The sequence below is a fragment of the Fundulus heteroclitus genome, chromosome 2, assembly GCF_011125445.2.
Source record: "Fundulus heteroclitus isolate FHET01 chromosome 2, MU-UCD_Fhet_4.1, whole genome shotgun sequence".
In the NCBI taxonomy this organism is placed as follows: Eukaryota; Metazoa; Chordata; class Actinopteri; order Cyprinodontiformes; family Fundulidae; genus Fundulus; species Fundulus heteroclitus.
In genome coordinates, this window is record NC_046362.1 from 12,973,813 (window position 1) to 12,995,613 (window position 21,801).

Consider the following 21,801-nt stretch of genomic DNA (forward strand, 5'->3'; position numbering starts at 1 on the left):
TTTTCCTTTCCTTAACACTTTACAGTCCTACGCTATCACATGCTATCCCAATAAAATACGTAAGGTTTGAGGTTGTAATGTAATGTAAAAAAAATGGAGGTTCAAAGAGCATGAATTCTTTTACAAAGCACTGTTGAATATTAACCTGCAAAAATCATTCCATCAAAGCAACTGTGTCTCTAAAAATGTAAAGTAAATCCAACTCAAGCAATTTGTATTTTGTATTCTGCATTTAACCCATCCTTCAGGGAGAAGTGGGGCCCCACCATGCACTCTGGGGCTAAGAGTCTTGCTTAAGGAACCATCGTGGGAGGATGTGGGATTTGAGCCCACAACCTTGCAGCCTCTCCAGGATGCAATTGCCCTGCTCTCTAACCAAACGGCCACCTCTCCTCCCATCTTTTTTTAAATAGTTTTGTTCATCTAAACTTAAATTGATACAGCAGCCAAGACATTAATCCATCTTCTCACCTTCTAGTTTTGCATTTATTACAGCTGATTCCAAATTGAAGCAGCTCCCGCTGATCCTGGTGCAGAAAATCTTTGTTACAAATATTGCCCAAATGTTTTTTTGATAGAACAACATTCACTTTCGACCCACTCAGGCACAGCTCAGAAAAATGATCCGGCATCTTCCTCTGAGGACAGCCTCCATTTATCATTTTGCCACAGATGATGAAAGGGTGAAAGAAATCAGAGCTCAAACTGGCATACTGAGATTCTCTGCATCAAAAAAAAGATCTGAAAATATGAGCAACTAAAAAAAGGACCCCCACCACCACCACCACCTCCACCTGCAATTAAAAATATACAGCAATGTTAGAGCTGTTTTGCCCAGACAAATCTCTTTATGTTGCCATAGAGCTGTTCTATTTAATGTGAGCTACTTCATCTTGCTGCCAACATCCAGCAAATCCTCAGCGGTATTTTCTCCAACAGTAAACCATCAGCACTTTGCAAAGCTGAGAAGCCTGTTTTATTACCACCTGGATAAGGACTCTTGATGCTGTTACAAACACAGGAGATTACAGTCAAATCAACCCTTCGTGTTTCCTTTTAAAACATGTACTTCTTTTTTATTGTGGCTTCAGTGTCTCACAAAACTACTCCTACCCTTTAAACCTTTTCACATTTTGGCCAGTTACGACTACAAATGTCAATAATTGTCATTGAGGTTTTAAGTAATTACCTAATATAAAATACTGCATGGGATAGCTGAGATCCTGCCTACACAAGCTCCTTTCTGCTTGAAATAGTTTGGCAGTATATAATAGTTTCATTCATGGAGGATCGGAGCAGTTGCTGTACATTTTATCTTTTTGTTTACTCATAACATCAGAGTCTCTCTTTTAAACCACACTGCAAAAACGGATCTAAAAACAAGTCAAATGTTCTTAAAGTTAGTCTATTCGTCCTTGATTTGAGCCAGTAAATAAGATTATTTGCCAATGGAATGAGTAACTTTGCCCCTAAAATAAGATAATTAGACATCCTGCACTTGAAATAAGATGATAGAGATGAATTGTTCCTATTTTAAGTGGAAGAATCGTATTATATTGGAAAATCATCTTATTTACCTGCTCAAATCAAGTACAAATACATTCATTTAAAGAAAATTTTACTTATTTTTAGTTCTGTTTTTGCAGTGCAGTGTCAGTGTTCTGTGTTAATTGATGATAAAACAACCAAAATGTAAAATACTTCCAAATGTAGTTCATTTTGTGGGCAGCTGCGTGAATAGTGGAAGCCCTTAGAAATCTAATGCAGTATGATCAAAAATGAATAAGCATGCTACTGCCACCTCCATGCCTCACAGTAGTACGGTGCGTTCAGGATGGTGTGCAGTGCTACTTTGTCTGCCGCACATGGCGTTTAACATGTAGATCCACTTTTTTTTTTTTATTCATGCCCATCACACCTTCCAGATCAGCAAATGCAGAAAAAAAATTCTATTTTCTTTCACCTGATAATTATTCTCTCTTTTTTTTAATCTAATACAATTAACTGACGTTTGTGTACGGAATAGGATTAGGGACATTCAAAAAATAAAATAAAATTCTGTTCAATTCTGACTTTTTTTTCAGAATTCTGACTTTTTTTCCTCAGAATTCTGAGAAAAAAAGTCAGAATTGAATAGACTTTTATTATATGTTTTGAATGGCCCTAATCCTCTTCCGTATTTCTGGCTGTAAGAAGGAGAAAACTGTGATTTTTTTCTTTTCATGCAAAAATAGAACTTCTCCATTTTTGTGCGTGCTTGTCCGGATATTACGGGAACAGCAGACTTCCTCGCCCCCGCTGCTGTGGTGCATTACGGTACTGCATTGTTCACCGCTTCTGGCTCGGTGAAAGCACGGAGCGCCTCCACGAGCTTCCCCACAAACCGCTCGCCACACTCCCAGTGAGCACGGCTAACCTTCCCCCTCAAGCGAACTCTGGATTCCGCTCCGCTCCACGCTGTAAGTTACCCCCCTGTTGTTGTCCACTCTCTGTGTCTGTTTCGCCACGTTTATCACCCTCTTTTACTTCAAACTGCACTTTTAATTCGTGATGCTTCACGCTGTGTTTTATTTAATGCCCGTCCACATATTTTTTGGGGGGGGGTTAAATATTAAACTGCTAGCTTAAAATGTAACTCGTATAAGATTTTCGTTGTCAGGGAAATCGTTTAAATTAGTTGTTTTTTTTGTATCGCGGGTGTTGAAGTTGTTCAAGACGCTTTGTTTATTTATTTATTTTTTGTTTATATATTTTCTCTCTCTCTCGAAAGTGTCGCGGAGTAAAACACAGCTGGGTGATGGAACTTGACCGCGAAGATGTGAGGCTCCGTTCGTTTTTTTTTTTTTTTTTTTTAGTGAATCTGCGGCGCGTAGATGAGCGCTTATTATCCATGAACACAGCAGCAGCCCTGTCCCTCTGCGGTTCTATTTTTATAGCTTTGCTCTGAATAAACGCCTCAGCCGCCGCTCCCCCCCACACCCAACAAGTGTGAAGTTATTATGCAGCCAAGATAGAAGAAGAAAAAAATATGTTGCCGAGGAACTCATCGTATTTCTGCCCGATTAAAATCTTCCTGAAATTAATAATATGCTTTTAAGACTCCCGTCGCTTTCTTAATAAAGTCATGGCGAGAAAGAGCATTGCCTGTTTAGAAAGTAAATTGTTAGACTTGCTAGAGCAGTAAAAACTACAATTAAATTCGTGTTTTAACTGTTTGTCTGATTCAGTGTTGTGCATAGCTGCATTTGGAGCATTTTTCTTTCGTTTTTTTTTTTTTTTGTTAAATGCTGCCATACCACACCAACAAGAAGAGGAGGGTTTCTGTTTATACTTGCTGGAGTGTGCATGATCAGTGTGTATCTTCCTGTCACTCTTTCCTAAACTTTCCTAAAGACGATCCCTAAAACAACCTTGAAAATACTATGTACCTCATCCTGCTGTTCTAGTTTGGGAGAGAGATGGATCAGACAGATTTCCTCTCAAACCTGATGTGTCAGGACTTGTTCTCTCATGTTGGTGGGGGGAAATCTCAGATCTGTTTCCCATGGGGTGATCTGTAGTATGAGGGCTGCATTTGAGGCGTTTCCCCTCTTCACTAATGAATTTGGTTGGATGTTTGCAGCCGGTGGACGGTTGTGTAACGTCACTGTTTTGGCACATGCGTGTGTTTTGACATGTCCGTGTTTGCAACGCCGGGACGGACGCAGTTGATCACATAACAAGCCCTAACCTGAGATGCCTGTTTGGGTCAGACGCGTGTAGATCGGATGATCAAAGCAGGCAAACGCCAGGGAATTTCCTTTACAACAACTCCAGGGTTGAGATAGAACGGATGAGTTTTTAATGCAAGATTTCACATAATTTCGAGGTAAGAATAACAAAAACACAGAAAAAAAACAACAGTTACTTCAGCACATTGAATTAACCTTTCACTAATGTCAGATGAGGGGTGTAAAGATTGATTTTAGACAAAAAAACAATAGTAGTCTACGGCTGGAATTGAAACACAAAGATGCAAGTTTCAGAGTGATTTGTTGGCTTTAGCGAGATCAGTGACTTGTGTAAAATGTTGTCAGGGATTTTAAAGCGTTCTCATCTGGTCAGATAAAGGGATTGCAAGTGGCTCTACTTTTAATTGTCTGAGCCCTCACAATGAGGCAATAAGGCATTGGAGGCTAATGTGGCTAATAGTAACACAGGTTGTGGTGGAGCCAGACTGAAGCTGACAGATAGAGCAGAAAAAAAAAAAATATAGGAACCTGTAGAGACCAAGCCTGCTGCTGGAGTTGATCTCTAAGAGAAATATTGTGAAAACAGAAATATTGCACAGGGTTACGTCCGAACACACTTGCAGGGACCAGATCCTTGTTTACACTGTGAACATGTGTCCTGTATTCGCCAGGTCCGGGTTTGTTTTGAAATACCTTGTATTTTGGTTGAGAAGGATTCTTTATTTGTCCCTCTGTCGTGACATTTAATGGTGTCAACCGCAAATTGACATGCAAATGTAAGCACCCAGCTGCACACGAAAGATTAGTAGTTACGGTAAAATAAAATTGCATGGCTGAACCAAAGGTGCACACATCCATAAAGACTATAAACACGTATAGAGTTAGTGTAAGAACCCCAGGTTGGATGTGTGCAGATGCGATGCTCATTTGGGAGAACAGGGGAAAGTGCGGGGAATGCACTTTTTCCTCCTCAACCATCCCGATGTATTCTTTTCTCTATTCTGTGAAAGGCAGTAGCCTCAGTTACTTTCTTGTTGGGTAGACAGGTAACATTCAGAGGGGACATATATTGCTTTTCAGTTCTTTCTTTTCACATTGAAGTCATTTAGTAGTGGTCTGTTTAAAGTGGAACTGCAACACTTTGGTCTGAATTCCTCGTTAATTTTACTCCCACGTTCCTCCTTATTACTCCTGTTCTTAGGTGCGTCCAAGAGCAGCTCGTTTTGGTGCCGTCTCTTTAAATGACTTAGACTTAGACAACTTTATTTGTCATTTTGTATGCACAGAGTGCGTACAGAACCAAAGTTCGTTGGCATACAGCTTGGAAATTATAGTAAATTACAGGATAAAGTGCAGCAGTGATTTAACAGTAAACAATTGAAATGTAAACAATGCAGGAGAAAGAGACAGTGTGCGATCACAGTGTACAGGTGAGTATTTTTAAAAACCATTTGTACGTGCAGATAGGATTGTGCAAAGGAAGCCCTTCACACTCCGCCTTCCTTCCAGGCCGCAGAGCGTTCCACTCCAACCTCTTTGGTCATTTTGGTAGCATGCTGGGGGACGGTGTCACGAACAACTGACTTGTAGCTTCAGCATCCTTTAGCTTGGGCTAAAAAAACGCTCTGAGACATAAAAATTGGAAATTCAAAGTCCAGGACTTTGTGTAGCGCTTCCGTGACTTCACGGCTTGAAAAATGTGACCCAAACAATATATAAAGATATCTACGCAGCAGCTGAGCAGACTACATTCAACTTTTCCTCACTCATAGAGACTCCAAGTGCATAACAAAATGTATTTGGGGGCTAAAATGTGGATATGTCCCCTTTTTTAAATTATACATTTCTCTAAACAGGGGCTGAATGTTCCTGTACTTATTGGTTTTGTCCTAATTAATTAAGTTAAAGTAAAGTTTGTTACATATATAAAACATAAGGAAATGTTTGCATGGTGCTGATCGCTGAGTATTTCTTTTAGTAGTCTACAGCACTGAGTTGGGAATATTCCACCCTGCCTCTCAGTGCTCTAGGCTCTAACGATGGTAAGGGTCTAGGCTGTACTGCACATGGAAGCATGCTTGGGCTCACTGGTTCGACTCAGCCCATTGTCAGCCTGCCTTCTTGAAAATCCCTCTTGGTAGCTGCGGCGGACGGTGTGACAGTTTTTGCAGATCACGTCAGCATTTTTAAGTTGTTGCTTAAAAATCAAATTTGGGCGTTCCAGCTGCACTCCCCCTCACGAACGCATCCATGTGTAGTTTGTTGGCAAATTATCAGGAAACATACGTAGTGTTCTCACTTACCGCTCATGGGGTGGCTGCTGTAAATGTATAGAAAACAGGTAAGCTCCATTGAAGAATGCAAAAATCGCTGTACTTTGAGCACACCAGCCGAACCTAACGTTACTCCGTTTCAAAAATGAGTAAAGTCCTGTCAGCAAGTTCACGCTTTAGCACCGTTTTCTTGTTTTGTGTTTTCTTCCTGTCCTAATTCACGTCTTATCCTCCCGGTAGCAGCAACACTTTGCTCCTCCGGTGAAGAATCAGCACAGGATCCAGGTGGCGTGGGCGGGCCGGGGTTCCTAATTGGCACAAGAAACGGGAGCAAGGAAACAGGGCCTCCATCTCTCTTCTCCCTGCCCACAGAAACAAAGTTCTGAGCTTTGTAAAAAACATCTAAAAGTAGCCGTAAAACAAGCTACGCAGGGTGTCTGCTCGTGTTACTGCGGCCGTGTTGATGTAGCCGTCAGCCATTTCTCTGGCTTGGATATTTCAAAAGGCCTCTCTGTCCTTTTAACCATTTTCCCCCAGCAGACCACTTTCTGCTTACTCTGCTTACAGAGCGGTGTTGTATTTTGAGAACGGGAACAATACGAGGTCTGGCACGGCTGTCAGACTGCGCTCGGGGAGGACGTTTTTTTGACTTACTTTTCTCTCCTGGGTCGGCTTTACCGGCGCCGCATTTCGTCACCTTCGGAAACCCTTCGAAGAACCTCTCAGCTTTTATCCCAAGTTTCCCTCTAATGGCTCTAATGGGGAACAAAGCTTGCGCTACCCAGGAGGTGCCGGACAAATGGAGACGTATCATGACCTCCCATTTGCCGCACAAATGTACCACATGCGGGCATTGCGCCACGCTGGATTGAGCGGTGAGGCGGAACCCTTCAGGGAGTTCCAGCAGCCCAGATAGACGGCTGTGTGTCTCTAGTTAGTTTTGTCAGAAGCCACTGAGGCAGCCTTTAGGACTCAATACAGCCTCAAGGGGTCTCAGGGGTCCTTCACACTCTTTGTTTGCTATGTGCTGGATGAGTGCACTGCAAAAACGGAACTAGAAATAGGTAAAATGTTCAAATTTGTGCATTTGTCCTTCATTTGAGCAGGTAAATAAGATGATTTGCCAATGGAATAAGAATTTTGCACTTAAAATGGGAACAACTCATCTCAATCATCTTATTTCAAGTGCAGGATGTCTAATTATGTTATTTTAGTGGTCAAAATACTCATTCCACTGGCAGATAATGTTATTTACCTGCTCAAATCAAGGATAAATACACTAACTTTAAGAACATTTTACTTATTTTTAGATCTGTTTTTGCAGTGTGAAGCACATGGTGCACCTCCCCTCCCCCCTTTTTTAAATACAACTCTTTTTGGATTAACACAGCCCAGTGATGATTTAGCAAACCAACTGTTTTACAATTTTATCACCTAGAGATAAGCATATGTGAGTTTGCAGGCCTTTGCATGCATAGGATGATGTTTTCCTGCTTAACGATGTGTTCTCCGACTTAACGTGCGCCAGAAGTTTACGTTCGCTCATCAATGGCAGCGAGGTCGTGTCAATTCGTTGTTATCAATGATGCATTTGTACTTTTGTTTGCTGGGTGGAATGATTATACGGCACCTTTAAACGATTGAAAATATATGCGAGTGCTCAATTGTGATTTTTTTTTTTTTCCACAGGCCTAAATGTATACATACACCTGTTCTTGGCTAAATGTTGCAAGTTGCTGATGATCCAGGCACTTTTCTTTTTTATAGCCACCAGCAAATTCCAGGCCAGCGCTCTGGCTGGGTATAAAACAGCTCATCGGGAATAGTAAAGCTTATTTCAAATGAGTTGCTTTCTACTTTTTCAATAGAATCGAGGTCCATTGGAGGCCTTTCAAAATTGAGTAAATCTAATTAGCTTTTTGTGCTATTGTCCAGTTAACCACCTGAACCAAGCCGTCACCCTCAGGTGGAGGTTGGTTATAATTTTCAAGCACACGGCTTTCAAACCTGGGAACATTGTAGCCGTGGTCAAGCAGGGCGGTGGGAGCATCATGGTGTGGATCTGTTTCTCTTCCTCTCAAATCCACAGCTGCAAGGTTGAAACCTGGACATAATCGGATGTTTGAACAGGACAATGATGCCACTCACACACGCCAATACAGCTTTTGCAATGATTTTACAGATTGTTTAAAAGCCAGGTCTGTGCCAGAAATGGCATTTAATGAACTCTGCTAAATCTATTTTGGAGGGGAAGGGGGGGGCGGGGAGGTTCAGGCGTGACACTAAAAGCAAAAAAAATCATTACTTTCATGCACTTAATGGCTGTATGCAAACTCTTAATATGCAGGGCCATTAACAGCAGTGTAAAATGTCTTGCCTTGTTTTCTCTACCGCTTTCACTGTTAAAAGGATTTTTTTTTTTTTAAACAACCACGTCTCTCAGTGGGAGTCATCGGTTCTTGCTTTTTCTTTTCTGCCTGTTTACATTGCTTTTTATAGCCACGAGAAAGATGCATTTTCTTACCTTGCCTTACCTCTACATGTCCGCTCTGCATGCACTTTAAATGTCTGTTAAATCTCATCTCTGTTCCCGGGCCTTAGTTTGGTAGCTCCTAGAAATCTTAACCGTTCTTTCTTCAATGTATATTTGTTTTTATTCTATTTGCTACTTTTATGATTGTTGGTGTAGTTGTGAAGCACTTTGATCAACTGCTGCCGTTTTTTTTTTTTTTATAAATGTGCTGTATAAATAAATTTGACATGTTTCTGCTAAAGGTAGAATGCTATATTTAGTTTAATGCGTAAACACTGAGTTCTAGTTTCCGGCGCCCGCCATGCACCGGCGATGCTGTGTCCACGAGGATGGCTGCCTGCGTTCAGTTTCCCCGCTCTCAGCTGTGACACATACTTGGGTATCGGCTGAAGTCTCCAGCAGGCGTGCATCTGTTTATCCTCCGCAGAGAACATTTGACCAGTCCAGTCCATACGTTGTATTTCAGCCTCGGCCGAATGATCGCCTTTGAAGGTGCGGGACGGGGGGTAGGAAGCTTTTCGCTGTTCGGAGGAGGCGAAGTACATTTACCAATTTGTGTGTAAATGTGACAGCTTATTGGTTTCTGTCGGTGCATAACGATAAAACTATAAAAGTCTCATTTTGGATTCATTATGCTTGAGCTCTTCACATCAAAGCACGCTGCTCTTTCCGTTTTGTTTGGCTCGCATCGTCTCTCGGAGATGTCGGCAATTTCACGAAGTAATTATGGATTTAAAGTTGTTGCTTTTGATATGTTTAACCGATAAAGAAATCCTCTAAAAACATAGATTTTTAAAAGGCATACTTTCGTTTTAAATGAGCAGTAATTCAGGCAGAACTTTGCGGCTAGGTTTCAGGGACCGCCGGGGTTATTCTAGAGATGTATAGCGGATCTCATTTTAAAAATTTGATCGAGAATCAGATTGTAAATTTGCCGATCTTATGCAGCCTCAACCGAGCTGAAACTTTCCTCCCGACTCCCGTGTGCTAAAAATCATCATCTTTCCCCTGAAGGCCGGAGCCCCTCTCTGCTGCTACCGTGGGGTCTTATACACCACTTCAGCCAGCAATTTGAAGTCAGTGAACTTTTCTCCCTGGGTAGAGGTGATCAAGAGTCTTGTTGGGGAAAAAAAAACCTGAAGTTTGAAAGCACTTGCATCACTAGGAGGAAATCTGACTACATGCATTCCCACAGCACCGAGGGTGGGGTGGTGATCACAGCCCTGCAATTTGTAACTGTTCAAAGTGCTGTCAGCACCCGGATAACGAGATGCATGAAAAATGTGTCGAAGGTTGAAGCTGGACTTTGTCTGCAAGGATGTGTATCTGCACATATATTTCATCAGACTTAATAGTCCAGGCCTACATGTCTGTCTAGGTGAAGCCTCTGAACTCTGAAAATGCCACTATGCAATCAAAAATAAACCTAAACATTAAGTAGTTATTAGCACAGGCTTCCCATCAAGAAGGAGAGGAGAGGATCGTTGACAGTGTAGGACTTTAAACCACATTATACCTTTTTTTAATAAAATGCTTTTAGATTTTGTCTTGTTAAAAACCATATATTTCATTATAAATCATTAGGCTTTTTAGTAATTGACGAACTTGAAGTAGTGCGTCGTGGAGATGTGGATCGAAATGATACGTGGTTTTCAAGGTTCTTTACATTAGAAATCTAAATGGTGCGTATGCATTCAACACTTGCATTCTGAAAATCCCTAAAATAAATCCAGGGAGGTAAATTGCCTTCAGAAGCAACCTGGAAGCAAAGGAACACGCCTAAAACGGTAGTGTTGTTTAGAAGTTTAAAACAGTGTTATAAAACAACATCTGAAGCTTTAAGCATCTCTCAGAACACTGTTGACCAGGGCCGGGTGATATGGATGAAAAATAATACCTTAATATTTTTAGGCTGAATGCCGATATACAATATTTATCCTGATATAGTTTTGTCCCAAATGTCTCACAGGCAAGTTTTTTAACAACCAAAATAGCCTACTGGAATAAATCGAATTCTAATGCAGCATAGACCATCTTGATATAAATTATATAATCTCTTCTTATATCTCTTTTTGAAAAATCTCCATATTTTTAAAATATAGGCACAGTATATCGCCCAGCCTTGCTCTTGACTCCAATGTCCGAGTGGGAAGAGACACAAGAGCAAACGCACCAAGACGCGGCGGTCCACCTAAACTACTACTACACACAAACATGCGGATGAGATGTATCTCGTCAGAAAAACACCCTGAAAACACCACCTCCACCGTGAAACATGTCGGAGGCAGCATCATGGGATGCTGGGACGCTTTTCTGCAGCTACTGCAGTGAAGCTGGTCACAGCTGATGGGAAGCTGGGTGGAGTCGAACAGTGGAAGAGTTAGACGTCGCAAAGGGCTGAAACTGGGGTGGATATTGCATTCAAGCAGAGCAACATACCTAACCTTCCACCCCAGAGTTACAGTGCAAAGGCTTTATAATGAAGCACATTCATGTTTTGGACAAGCCATGACCTAAATCTGACCAAGAATCTGTTGCAGGACTAGAGACATCCTGTCCACCCAATCGGACTTTGGTTCAGGTAGCTGGCAAAGAAGAAATGAAACATTTGCTGCTGTGATCACAACAAAATGTGCGTCCTCAATGTGAGTAAAAATAAGTTAAAAGGGTGCTAATACTTAGGGGTTTGCTGTACTTGCCCACACAAGAAAAGAATCGTTGTAAATGCACTTCTATTATATAACTCATAGCATTCTAAACATTTACTTTGTATGCTTGGTTTAGCTGACTCCTGCATAAACCTTTTTATGGGGATTTTTCAGACAGATGCAACAAAAGAAGGAAACATCTCTGCTGTTAAATGTGGAAAATTTCAGACAGCAGCTTCCTCTCCCAGGAAGGTACACGCTGTGTCGACTGTCGACACCGAGTGTACCTGTGCACGCAGCTAAAGTCCTTCTTTTTCACTTCATTTACTTTTTAAAAGAATGTTCAGAACATTAAGTTCCCACTAAACCCACAACTTTAGCTGGTATTATTCGTGATTGATTGCCTAAAATCTGTATTTAATTGAAGGTTCCTCTTAAGTACTTTCCATCTAATTAAGCCAGAAGATTACAGGTTTAAGATGAAAAGTAGAAAAATCCATCCCACTCTCTTGCGTGTGATGTGTGACCACGCACTAATCAGCCTTTGGTCGACACAGAAGTTGGACGTGCCAGATTGGGATTTTTTTTTTTCAACAGACTCTTTCTGATGAGTCAGTCGCCAGACATCAGGACAAGGTCAGGGAGGTCCTAGCTTTTTAATCCAACGTAGAACCAGTTGCTAACCTGACCATCTACAACCAAGACAATTAAGATCTGCAATTAGCTAATTAACTTTAACAATCAAGCGTTTGTTGCTGCAGAATAGTAATGGGTGAAGGCGTTAACAGCAAGGTCCAGAAATGAGTTGATGTTAAATTAACAGGTGGCACACACAATTAGGCTTTATGCTGTTAAAGGCTCATTGGGCCAACACCATGGCCTGTCTTCATCTAACACGAGAAAGGTTTGCTTATAGAATAACAGAGAGCATTTCATAAGTGATAAAGTCAAAACAGTTCATAGAGAACATTAAAACAAAGGCTGTTTACCTAATAATGAAGACCATTAAGAAAATATGGAAGATTGTTGAATGTTGGATTCAGTAGAGAGTCTATTTATTTATTTATTTGAATGAGGACAATGCACATTCATCAACATGTCAGCATAAAGCATCAATGTTAATATGCCAGAATTAGCACAACAGCTAATTTGCATCCGCTGTCCTAAGGCAGGTAAAAACAGTGAACGTTAAACAAGACACTACAGGAGAGAACAGAGTGGACACAAACAGATAAGATGCCAATAACATAAAATTACAATAAAATTAGGTTAACAAGAAAATTAGGGTAACAGGCTCATGGAAACAGACCAATTTACCTGTGAACACATGTCTGGTTATTACAATGACAGTGGTTGCAGAGCGGCGGATCTTTACCCTTGCAGCATTGCTGTGATAATAATTTGTTGTTGAGATAAAACATTTTGGAGAGGTGTGTCTGATCCTCGGCACAAAGTCAAAGCTTGTTCCTGGTGTGGGTCGGTCTCAACCAGTGGTGCTTCTCGTCACTGGTCCTGTTTGTGCTGTCTCTGGACAAGATCTTTGGGCATGATAGTGCACAGAAAGGCATCTGGTCTGGGTTCTATGTGGTTCCCTTAGCATCTTCAAGGAATGGCCTTTAACAAGGATTGTGGTGGTTCACAGTAAAATGGCCAGAATGGGAGCCAGCTCCTCTATAGCTGAGACATGATTCTCAGCTGGAAAGGGGTGGACTGCTCCATCCAGGGAATGGTTCAGCCTCTGCTTCAAAGGAAGGACTTCAAAGGTTCGTGGCATGTTAGCCATGAAGGATGGAGTGATGGAGAGGGTTAAGTCCCTTGTTTGCATAAACCTTGTTTGCTCTTGTGTGCTGCTGTGATGAAGAGCTGAGCCAAAATACAGTCTGTTTACATTCCAACGTTCACCCGCGGCCATGAGATATAGATCATGGCTTAAAGAAAGAGATCCTGGATATAAGTGGCCTGGGTCAGAATTACAGAGAGAGAGTAAGAAGGGAGTGTTTCATCTGGGGGGACCTTGGAGTAGAGCTTTCCTTATTGGGTTGGGTGTCTGACCAGAATGGCTCCTGGGTGCCTCCCTTTGCTGTTTTTATCCTGAATATTTCCTGCTGTCACCTGGGCATTAATATTTTAACTAGGGCTGAGCGATATGGCTTAAAAATAAAATCTGCGATTTTGTTATACCAAATCCGATTAATGGATTCTTTTTCCCTCCTTTTCATTTCGCAAAGTGAAATTAAAGATATTATTTTAAAAACGTGCTTTTATTTCAAGCATTTTGTCTGGGAATTGACCTGAATTCAAAGTGCAACCAAACACAAGCTGTCAAACAGGCTTGTAAAACAAGATGGTGGCCCTGCCGTTGTAAACAATGAAAATATGACAAAATGTTTGCTGGTAGTGGGATTACACAGTGAGCTAAGAACAGGCCTCGTTCCACTTATGTTGCTACAAACTAACTAAAAAAATTAAATGAATAAATTAAAGTGACTCGTATTATGGTAGAAATGTTTCCCCTTTACAATAATCAACAAATTTGACGGTATATTTTCCTGAACATATATTCAACATTGTGCCCTGCGACAGACTGGCGACCTGTCCAGGGTGTACCCTGCCTCTCGCCCATTGAACGCTGGAGATAGGCACCAGCACCCCCCGCGACCCCATGAGGGATAAAGCGGTTTGGAAAATGGATGGATGGATGGATATTCAACATTGTATGCTATTCTCTTCATGGAAGCCCAATGAGTGTATTGACAAAACAAAATCGGAATTTTCCAAAAATTCTAATTTAAAAACTTGTAAATACCAATTGATCGACTAAATAGTTTTTTGTCGCCCAGTCCTAATTTTAACTGAGATGGATGATCTTCCAAAAATGCACTGTTTAATTTCCCTCATTTAGTGGTACATTGTAGTTCCAGAACTGCATTGCCTAGAAGCTGGTTGATTGCAAAGGAATGTTGTTGCAGTGGAAAAAGTATTCAACTTTTTGAATGTTTTAGTCTTTATTAATGTCAAAGCTTCTCTCACTGATTTTTTTTTTTCTTTCACATTTATCTGACTAGACCATTTTTATGCCTTTATCATCCTTTTGTACATTGAGAACAGACCTGCAGGAACAGTTTGTGATTCACATAAACGCGTAATCTGTGAGAATGTTCTCTTCCTTATCCTCCGTCATTACCCGTGACAAGCGTTGGAAAGGATAACCTGCGGCTCAGACTTCTCTAAGTCAAAAGGTCATTTCTTTTTTATATGCAGTACATTTTATTATATAAACGTTCTGCATATAAACTGACTGTCTATGACTGTCTGGATATAAACTACACCTGAAAACAAAAGCAAAAAAAAAAAAAAAGGTTGTCAAATATGAAAATGTCTCAGAGTAGAACATGCTTCATAATCCATCAGAAATGCTCTTAGGGTATAATTATTCTGGACTCAGAATTCTATTTTTTCAATGCTGAATTTCTGTCTATTAATCATTCTTGATTGGACATTTTTAAAGCTTTAAATTTATAATGGACGTCTGTAATCTGTAGTTCATATTGCATTGTGTAAGTTTCACATATATAGACGTGTAAAGGCTTTGCTTGCTAAATGTTCCCTGGTCATTCTATAAACATAATACCTCTAATAGATCCAATCAGGTGTACATGCCGACATGAGCTCCACGTCTTTATTAAATATGAAACAGAGTAAAGCACAGCGAGGGAAAGAGCACGTCGACTCTGACACTTTGCTGATCACATCTGCATTCAGCCTCACTGATATTCACACAGTTTACACCAGTGCAAAATGAGCTCTTGATAAATGAGCGGCTAACTTGACGGTCAAAAAAAGAAGAGATGATTTTATTTTTTTCCTTTTTAATAGCTTCATTTAACAACAAGTCTCTTCTGCTGTGGCTAGTTCATAATTGGTGTGTCTTGGACTATTCTCTCATAGACAGAAACCGGGCGCTTTCCCTCTGGAACGTCTCTTTGGCTGCAGAGCTTTAATCCACTGACACGAAGACTCCTCTACGATTGCATCTCTCCACCATTGGAGCCTTTATCTTGTTTGCTTTGTTTTCATACAGTTTTCACAAAACTGATATACTTTAGATTGACTTTTTAGAGGAAGTGTCAACTAATACTGTTTCAGGTAATATTCATATAGTGATTGGTGCGGTGATGTCTCTGCTGCCAGATTGCTTGGTATTAAATAGCTCTGACGAGATGTTCATGTTTTTTAACTCGCGATCCTTGGGGCAGAGAAGTTGTCGTTTGGTGGTGCTGCTCTTTCACGGAGGCTCCGTTGCAGTCGGGTATCCAAGTAGGCATGTTCACAAATAATCATGCGTTTGTTTAGACCAGTATGATTCCTGCTGTGGATAGTAAATCTCTCCTAGAAGTTCATCATATGATCTTTTGGTACGGTTTCCCACCCCCAAGGCGGTCTCTGTGTTTACGTCTTTAGGCCGTTTTGATCAAGATCAGTTCTGTCTGATTTTTTTTTCAGAAAGATTTTCTGTCGTTTTTGTTTTGCAGATCATTTTCTACATTATTGTTGAGATATTTGATGCTTTATGAGTTAAGTACACAGTTGTGTGTGAAAGAAAACAACTTGGCTTTTAGTTACTGGTTTCAGATCATTCACATAGTAAATCTGCTGAGGGTTTTATTATCTTTGTAAGTTTTGCAACCAAACATAATTGGGAAGCAATATAAGTTTTATGTCCTTTCTCGTGACACGGGTTTTTCATGGTGAGAGAGAACATCGAGCACCGTGTTGTTTATAGAAGCCTCAAGCCTCTAAAAGGAGCTAAATGAACGGCAAAATGCATTCAGGCTGAAGCGAGCTCAGCTAGGAGATGAGGATGCAACCTTTTTCCTGATTAAGTACACACTTCTTGGGGCTTCAGCACCAGCCGACCTGTTCAGACATTGATTTGAAACTGGCTGAGGTTGATTGCCTCATTTGTTTCTGTATAAACTCTGGGTGGCATTTGTGCTGCTTGGTAAAAACCTGATTAGCAAGCTCTCATTTAGCAAGAAGTGCCTCTGGAATGTTGAAGATAAGTTAACTGAATCATCTGTGATCAGGGACATGAAGGAGCTCCAAAAGCATCATTTTAGTGAACCTTTAGGAGAGGGCAGGCACGATATTCACAGTATTACAGAATTGCCTTATTTTAACCTGACAGCAATAACCAAGTTACGTGAGATTTCCTTTATATGCTGGTTAGGGCAGGGCGGTTGTACGATACGGCGCCTTAAGATATGCTCAAATACCAGCAGTATTGTGACATGTCATTAAAATGTTTGCGTTCGTCTTAAAAACTAGCTATGAGCAAATACAATGAAATTTGCATTTGTGAATGAAGAGAGTATTTCATACTAGTAAAAAACCCAATAATTTCAAGTAAATTTCCAGACTGTACTCGTAGTCTGGTGAAAGGGAAACAATTGGTAATAATTGATCATATTTTATGCATTTCAACTGTTCATGCAGGGAATAGATATCAAAATAAATGGAGGATAGGGTGTAATGTAAGTTTTCAGAAAATTATGTACAGTTAAATTCTATGTGAGATTTTATTTCTAGAATTCACAAAAATGCTTAAGCACATATGTAAGAATTATATGTATATCTGTTGGAAATGGACTGGGCAGGATGTGTTGTTACACAATACGGGTTTTGACCGAAGCATTTTCATCATTTGTTTTTTAATATATATGAAAGCAGAGTATAACCTGATTCTCAGCAGATGGATTTCGTTCCACAGAGCTCCACACGCCCATCTGGGATTGCTTCATTGGAGATGTAGTTCAGAAGGAGGGGCCTTATCAAAAGTCCTCTGATATGATTGGATAAACCACTTGTCCGCCATCTTTACTGACGTGCTACAAGCTCTTGCCAAACCCGGTCAGGAGAAGAGTAAAAACATAGTTTCCATTAACAAAAGCCTTCAAAGACGTTCTCTGGTGTTCTTTTAAAGAATTAATATTCGTTAGATTGGACAACACTGATAAAATGGCAGCGTCAACGTTAGCGCTCGCTTCCTCGCTGTGAGCCGCCATTGTTGTCTGAATACGTCACATCTACAAAAATCCCGCCCGGCGATCCTGAAACCAATGAAACTATCATCCTGTTGTACAAATTGAATATTGTTGCTAAATGTTTGGTTTATAGGGGATATGTTAAGTTACGTTTATTATAAATAACCAAGTAAATGCATTTGTACTACTTTGTCTTCACAAGCCACATCTAATCACAACTTTGGTTTAAAAATAGCAGTAATCAACCTATCAGTCAGTCAGGTTATCTTTCACCTCGATACTTCCTCTCCTTCAGGTATCATTAATGATGAATGTTCGGTGGTAAAGGTTTACTGTAAGATTAAAGCAAACATCAATTACTTCAATTCAAATGTTTTGTTCAGACTCTAATTATCTTGTTTTTCCCCTTAGTGAAGGTAAAAGTGATTCAATTAGCCTCAAGTCTTTACCCACTGCTGGGCCTGTAAGCTGCTGAGCAAAGTCTTACCACAATTAAACTAAGTGGCTGGTCTTTTCCTGACACTTTATTAAGGCTTGAATGCACTGTGACATTCCTGCATCAAAGGCGTCACACATGCAGAAACCTCAGTGAAAGAGCACTGAAGCCAATTTAGAGAGCTGTTGAGGTCTAGAAATCTGGGTTGCTCTTTTGCAGCAAGTTTTAAGCAACTCAAGTACCCTTTAACAAACAAAGCATGCGTTTATGTCCGCTCGCTTGAAAAGCAGCCTGTGCCCACTACCTCTGGAAAGCTGTAGGCCATGTTCCATTTCCTGTCTGCTGCAGGACCAACAGAAATGAATGAGATGCGTTGTTGCCACTAACTACACAGTTGGGTGACATTGTATGGCGTGAACGCGTCATGGGTAAAAACTCGGTTGTATATATATTTTTTTCAACAGAGGAAAGCCTGAGGCTTTTCAGCAGATTGTAACATGCATGGTACAGAGTATTGATTTTCCTTCACCGAGAATCGTTCCTATTTGCACTCAGTCGGCTGTGTGGATCTGTGGAGCGTGGAGGACAAACCAGTCAGAGTTTAAATAGCAGCCAGACGGCTGTCTGAGCATGCTGACATGGATGGAGATACTGTATTTGGATTATGCAGTTCAAGAAAAACATTGATATTGGATCAGGGCTGCTTGCAAGGATCCAAGTTTGTTCCATGAACAACCTCCAAAATCAAACTCATTTAATGCACTTGAGGGAATTTCTGATTAAATGTTTTCAGCCACACAAGGTGTCCCCCAGAAAACGGGGTAAGCCTGGCGGTAGTAGTCGTGGTGGGTTGGCGAAGGTTGGAACCGCGAGGAGCGTTGTGTGAAGTAGCTCGAAGGAGGGGCGCAGCCCGTTAATCAGCTACCGTAGTGAGCGTCAAGCTAATAACAGCTAGCTTTAGCTTATGTTGACCCGAGGTTTTCTCTGACGGGAACTTTACTGACTTCAAACGTCGAGGCTCATAAAATAAACTAATAACGCTTAGCCTTCACCAATAGTCTCAATGACTTGTGAAAATATTCACATTTTCACATTACTGCTCAAATTTTCAATGTATTGTATTAAGATTTTTTGTTGGACCAGGGGTGTGCGACTTTTAAGAGCCATTTTTGTCCACGGTTCACCTAGATGAAACTCTTTCAGAGCTGCAAATGTCACATGACTTGTTGAAAAAGGAAAATTTTTTGAGAAATATCTACTATAGGAAATTGGTCGTCATTTTAAAGAACTACAATTTAATTGTTTTAAGGCTATAAAATAAAGAAAAAATTTAACTTTTGCAAAAGAGGGATGGATATATATTTTCTTCAATGTAATGTTGATATATGTGAATAACTATGCAATAAGACAGTTTTCAACCTGATGACAAGAAAAATAGTTCTACTGCTGGTACTGTTAGTGTCATTCTGTTGTGAAAATTCAATCTCATTATGCCATAAACAAATGAAAAAATGCTAAAACCTCAATTTTTTTCTATCTACATTAACAGTCAAAAGTTTGGACTCACCTTCTCTTTCAATGGCTTGCCTTTATTTTTATTACTACCTGTTGGACAGCTGAAAAAACATTTCAGGCGACTGACCTCATCGAGGGAAAGTCAAGGGGGACAAAAGCAATAATCAAAACAAGAGGAGGGATATTTAGAAAAAGCTAGAATATCCAAGATGTTTTGAGTTTTTTCGCAGATTGGCGTTTGATACATAATTCTAAATATTTATGAGTCATAGTTTTGATGTCTTCACTATGTATCTGAAATATAGTAAATCATAAAAATAAGAAAAAGCCTCTGAATTACAAAGGTGAGTCCAAACCTTTGACTAGTAGGTAGGGCTGGTCCATATAGACCAAAAATAATAGCTTGATAATTTTAGGCTGAATGCCGATAAACGATATTTATCTCCATATGTTTAACTTATAAAGTAATTATAAAAATGTTTGAGGCATATTTTTTTAACAAACAGCTGTAGATAAATATGATAGATGGCTGAAAAATAACCCACTGCAATACATAAAAGTATAATTATAACACAACATAGGCCATCTCAATATAAACAATATGGTCTCATCTTATATCTCTTTTTAAAAAATCTTGATATTTTTAAAATCTTGATTATAAAGCTCAGTCCTAGTTGTAGTGTATATTTAAAAACATTTGGTTCTTCATAGTTTTTAGCTAAATTTCCTAAGACCCATTGTAGAGAGTCCAAAGAGCCACTTACAGCTCGAGAGCCGCAGGTTGCACAACCCTGTTATTGACGTATCTCAACAACAGACTTCTTATTGCCACTCATCTACAACCTATAAAATGTATTTAAGTCTGAGGTGGTAACTTTATAAAACATGAAAAACCTTAGGGGCTATGAACGGCTTTAAGAAGCTCTGTATTGCACACTATGGGAACATTAAAAGTTATTAAAATCAATGCCACTGAATTGGCCTCAACTAGCCTCAGTGCCTGTGATGCTGAACCCCCTTGTGTCAAACCAGCTGGAATGTGAGATACGGCCTTTTGCTCAGAAGACTCCACCATCACCCTTAGCTTTAATCATGTTTCTTACATTATCCCAGAGGCTGACACAGACGTGCTTCCTGTCTCCTTTTCATCTGTTAAGCATCTGCTGCTTTGAGTACTAATTCCCTCCGCTTTCACTCGCTCTGTTCTGCGAAAACCACCGAACTGCTGGGCATGCCGCAGTTCATGCTTTCAATCAAACGAGAGTCAATTTAGTGTGCACTCAGGCTAAGTAATGACATCGGACCAGCGTCGGAACAGCAAATGGCTGTAGTAAAACCAATCGCAGTTATATGCTGTAAAATGCCTCGTAAGGGGCAACAACATTTTTTTTTTTTTTTTACTTAGCTGATGTAGCGGCTCGTTAAATGTTTGAGGTTGTTAAATTGGGGTCATCCAAATTACGGCAGACCACTTTTAAAACAAGCTGTTCCTATTAAGTAGGACAACCTGTTTAAAAAATGAAAGGAGAAAAAACAGAAAAGACATTTAGTAAAAAAAAAAAAAAAAAATAGAAGTTCATCAATAGGTCACCGTTGTTAACTTTTTCTTTCACAGCCCTTTGACTTTGTCGGTTGTCTGTAGTGTAGTTGTTTCTTTAAATTAAGGTCTTCGTTCAAAGTTTGAAAATCCAACACAACCAATTAAACTCCTTGCTTCTAGCCATAAAAGTTGATAGTATTTTGTTGACTATCTTGACCGAGTTGAGCAGACCTAATGAATTCTTGGCTCGCTGGCTAGTTGCTGATTTGTGCTAATTGGTTAAACGTTGGCGTGTAGAAAAAAGGGCAGACGGCAACTGGCTCCATCACAGAGTAGGAGAAGGGTTTTACAAATAAAGAATGAAGACGTTTGGATGAAAAACGGTGTAGTTTTGATATTTTAGAAGGATATCCACATAACGTCTGTCTGTTGCATTGCAGATTAAAGCATCAGGACCAGCAATGCGACCAGCGCAACCAAGAGTTACCTGCACCTCAGATCTGTGCGCTTATTCATGAGACGGTTCTGAAGTGTCAGCTATACTCTGGCCCACAGACCACCACTACAAATTTGGGATGTTAAGACGAACCAATTTGCATCAATAGGCACATGTTGAAGATGTGAGTGCATCGGTGGAGCAGCTGTCAGTAGGTTCGATTTTGGGGATTAAATCTAGATTCATCGGTTTTCACATTCTTGCGTTGACAAAATTCAATAAATTTTTAAAGAAATACTCTACACCTGTATTCAGTAACCTGTTCCTCCCAATTATGTGATTTTGGTTGTTAGTCCTCCGGCATGTAGTCTTTGTTAGAAGGCAGATGACGACCAGCACCGCTAAGGAGGTGGAGCCTGAGCAAGGCACTGGTAGCAAGCAACAATAGCAACAAGGTAAAGAAAGTGGCCTCATCAGCCATCTATAAATGAGCACAACTTGCTTTATTACGTACTTGAGATGGCAACATACTGTGAATGTGGAGGCCCACTTGGAACCCTGTTTTACCTGCTCTAGGTTCTGAGTTGTCTCAGGCCAGGAGCTCCAGAAGGTGGTAAGCAACTTTTTTACCAGCCATCGTGTAGA

At 40.3% G+C, this 21,801-nt stretch overlaps 1 protein-coding gene across 1 annotated transcript in view; it reads left to right on the forward strand.

The window, feature by feature from the left end:
* Nucleotides 1–2,324: 2,324 nt before the first annotated feature.
* tp53i11b (tumor protein p53 inducible protein 11b) overlaps nucleotides 2,325–21,801 on the forward strand; it is a 51,407-nt gene continuing 31,930 nt past the window's right edge. Inside the window, exon 1 of the mRNA XM_036148116.1 lies at nucleotides 2,325–2,459. The gene's annotated coding sequence lies outside the window, so the exon portion shown is untranslated. The remainder of the gene's footprint in view (nucleotides 2,460–21,801) is intronic.